Consider the following 4,437-nt stretch of genomic DNA (forward strand, 5'->3'; position numbering starts at 1 on the left):
AGGACTGGGAGGCAGCTCTGTGCAGCTCACATTCGGACGACAAGCTTTCGATGGTGAACCGGGCAAGCACTGCGGCAAAAGCCAACGGGCTCCTGGAATGAGAGCCCACCCAAACATTATATGGATTGAACGTTTTTTTCTCTCTCTCCAAGTATGGAACCCGGGATCAGGAGTGAAAGAGATGGCGCCATTTGCTAAGAAGACGACGAAGCCGTAGCACATTGACACTGGCGGCTCTCGTGCGCTCTCGTGTTCCAAGCCGTGCTAGGCTTCGTTCCCTCCGCTGATTCCCAACTGCTCTGGACTCGGAGCACGCCCGCAGTGTTGATCACGTAGAGTACTACCAGAGGAATAGCTACGGCCGCATCTGAAGATCCAGAGATCCTGGCAGAAAGCAAGAACTCGTGTTTCGAGAGTTACCTCGCAAGCTTTGTGTATTGGAGCGTGAGTACCAACCTTTCGTCCAAGTGCACTTAGACCGCTGTGGAAGAAGTATGCCTTCTTCATTTGGTATTACGGCACCAGCGGAATTTTTTCGGGCGAGTTGAAAAGGCAATACCAGCCTGGACGGTGCGGGTAACCACTATCCTTGGCGTTGGAGACTCGAACACTTGCTACGTGGCCTACGCAGCGAACGACCCTGCTCCGCAGACAAGCTCAAAGAATGCTGGCTATTGAAGATATAGCGTCGTGGAACAAGGCGTTGCGGGCGACGAGGCTTGTATTGACACAGTTTGAACCGGGCAAGCTCTGTCTGCGCTCTTATGACGACCGAGGTGACCAGTGGGCGAGGAACCGGGGCTCCGGCAATGAAAATGATGGTGCCTTCCTCATCGCCTGGCTTCCGAAACAACATCCCTGCATCCGCGAGGTCCGTGTATTCGACCGAACACACATTGACCGGCTGTCCATCTCGTCTGTCATCGTTGGACCGGCGAACAATCTGCAGAGCCTCGTACTTCATGCCAGCCATAGACCTCTGCCTGATTGCAGATTTCTCCAGGCCTTTGGCCCTCCGAATTGCCTGCGTGAGCTTCACCTTACAAACGTTCACATCAGCGATGTCCTGGCGCCCAAGGTGGCCGAGTGCTGAGGGGAAACGGGCAAACTCTGCACAGCGTCAAGCTGATCGGCAACCATCTGTCTCGGGAATCTACAATCACACTGCTTCTAGCCCTAGTCGCATGTGAACGGCTTGAGGAATTGGCCCTCCAGGACAGCAGACAGTCTTCCGCCTGCGACGCCATGGCAGAGGCCTTCAAGAGCAGCAGGTTTCTGCGGAAGCTGTCCTTGGTTGGTCTATGCGAAACTGGTATGAGCTGCGAGCACTTAAACGGACGGCGAGGTTGTCTTGACTGTTTGACAAGCCTGTTTGGCGCGTTAGAAGGCATTTTACCATTTCAGCCTCTGGCTCTGGAAAAGACATCAATTAGCGACACGGTGAGAGAGGCACTGGCAAAGTTCTTGATTGGTCATTACTCACTTAAACACTGTTGCTGCTAAATTGCAGCTTTGATAGCAGAGGGGCTACATATACTGCGGAGGCATTATCTGCCAACTGCACTTTGGAGCACCTGAGTTTGCACAACTGCTCTCCAATTGATGCAGCAACTGTCAGCAAGTTATGCGCGGCACTTCCTTCCAACACTACACTCAAAAGCCTCGTTCTGCCGCAGATCAGCAGCACATCGCGAATACTACAGGAGAAAAATTCCACTCTTGAGCTGCTCAAACTGGAGTGTCCTGGCCGCGTCCAATTTTGCCTGTTTGTAGACCGGCCCTCGCCAGTGTCCGAAGTCCTGGAACAGGCCTTCGGATTCGCTACAAAGGTGAAACTCAGCCACAGCGGGCTCGTCGGCAACGTCCTGTGCTCTCTGTATGACAAGTTGGCCTTGAATCCCTCACTGCGCTCACTATACACCTTGACTACGTGTGCGTTGCCACTGGCAATGATGGCACAACACCAGGAGCTATTTCCAGTGCGCTCTGTGCGGCACTCAAGGCATGTGGGTGCCTTTGTAGCTTTCACTTAGACATGCGCACAGCTTACAATGAGAGCGAGGAGACAGCCCCACTAATGGCTGAGATCTTTGATGCCCTGACATGCAGCACACGCCTAAGAAAACTTACGTTGGTCACCTCTCGACTCACCTTGAAGAGTGCTCAGTTGCTCTCGGTCCTCGTTCCCAAAATCAAGAGAAGCTTAGTTGAGCTGCGCATCAGGATCACCGGCAACATGTCCGTCGCGGTCTTTGGCGTGCTTGAAGAGATGATCAGCAAGAATGTCTTCCTTTCGAGGGTTAGTGTAATGTGTTTTGCCTGGGAAGACGTGGTGTGGGCTTGTGCAGCGATGGACGACGCTAAAGAGCAGAACCAGGGCCTACTAAACAAGGCAGCGAAATTCGTGATGAGCCTTGACGGACGCCCAACCGCCTCAGCCAAACATCACTGCGCATCTGCCTTCGATGAATTGTGCGGTACCGCATCGCTACAGGAACACCTGGTGTCATTGTCTGGAAAATCCGAGCGCCAGGTGTCTATGGACGTGAACAAGGCACGGTGCTATCTGCATGACAACTACATGATCAATGCTGGGGTTGTGCGTGCGAGGGTTCTCTGCGAGGCTGGCCATGGCAGCACACAGCTTGACGAACTTAATGTTGACTGCTGGCGCTCCATAGTGCAGTACCTGAAACTGAGTGATGTGGTTTGAGAACTAACAGACTGCAAGAACATTGGAGGACCGCTGTGGTCTTGTTTGTTGTGTGTGCATATGTGTTTTTTTGTGTTCATGTGCGTTCTTTACCCTAAACACATTTATGCACTTTTTTAATTGGCTTGTTTTCGTGCCGTCGCCCAGTACCGCGACCAGTGGTCACCGCAAACTTAAAACGAAAGCTCATTCTCCGGCTAAGCTTCCTACGCGGCTGAGTGTCCAAGGGCGTCATAATGGCTTGACTGCATTACATGCCGCTAACAGCACTGGATAAGATGTTTGGCCCTTTTCTGCGCTTGCCACCTGCTTATCTTGCTGTCGCTTCGAAGGCGATATCCGTCGTTCGTGGAGCCGTGCGAAATTTCCCACTGACCTTTTTCGACTTCTTCTTCTTCTTCTTCTCCTCAAGTAATATGGCACATACCCACGTGGGGGGGATTGGCCAAGGTATAGGGTAGAATGCCAATGAAGCATTTGCGCGGGGAAGGAATCGTCAGAAGACTGAATCAAGATAAAAAAAAATTGGGAAAAATAAAATGAATTCAAGAGGTATGAGTCATCCGGAATAGAATCAATCTAGCCTTTTTTGGACATGCGAAAGAATTTTGTGTATAGCTAACAAGATAATCGATTAGTTGCACTTATGTAATCGTGAAGATAGCCGCATACACTGCTTAACGGGAATCCCTTGGCACTCGCACCGAACGATAGAAGAACTGTAAGAGACAGAGGCAGTCCTAGTCTCGAAAGAGGAACCTCCAGATATTGCTTTCTCTGAACCGCGAACCGCCGGCAAGAGAGGAGAAAATGATCGATTGATTCAACTTGCCCACATGATACACAAAGGTTTGTCGCAGCGAACCCGCACCTGCATAAGTACAAGTTTAAGTGGGGGATTCTACATCGCAGGAGCGTCATGGACACTTCACAAAGCCTTGACTTACACCACCGGATATTCCATGGGTACTTTAGGTGTTGAAAGTCCACGGTATTCAGCAACGGATCACTCAAAGTGGCTGAAATATGTTGGAACCGCTGAAAACTTTTTCGACTCTTATGACCCCTTCTTCCTCCTCTTTTTCCATTGAGGTGGCCAACTTCTTTTTATCATGGCTCATGTCGTGTGCATCCTGCATTTTTTTCTTTTTTTTGTCTGTATTGCGTGCTCCTTTTCTGCCATGGAGGAAAAATCCGATTTGGCACGCGCATGACGTCCGCGCCCCGCCATCTGGATGGGCCAAGGGCGGTTTCGGCTGCCCGGCTTTGTACAATTGCAACGTGAGTGGTGGGGATGGAAATGGTTGCGATTCTTCCTCTGAAGTAAGCGACTTTCATGCAACAGTGGGGGCCAGTTGCGCTCATGAAGTCGGATGCCTGGCGGAGGCAGGCTTGGGTTCATACTCAGGTTGGATCCATGAAATCCCGCTCTGACAACGGCGTAAGAAAATTCAAAAGGCTTTCAGATACCTTGGGATCTCCATCCCGCAAGTGGGGTCGTGCCGTCGTGCTAGCGACGCGGCGGTTTCTCTTCACAGGGAAACCATGGGCCCCGCGATGGGTTCTCCATAGCTGGCTTCTGAAACTTAAACGATCTCCTAGAGAGGTGACCGTATTGGCCAGCCGCAAGGTTATAACGGCCATCGCAGGACTCCTACGCAGGGTGGTCAGTAGGTCCGAGCGCAAAAGCTCCAATATTGTGGAGCACCGGCAAGTAAACCCGG

Source organism: Amblyomma americanum, chromosome 1 (assembly GCF_052857255.1).
Source record: "Amblyomma americanum isolate KBUSLIRL-KWMA chromosome 1, ASM5285725v1, whole genome shotgun sequence".
Taxonomy (NCBI): Eukaryota; Metazoa; Arthropoda; class Arachnida; order Ixodida; family Ixodidae; genus Amblyomma; species Amblyomma americanum.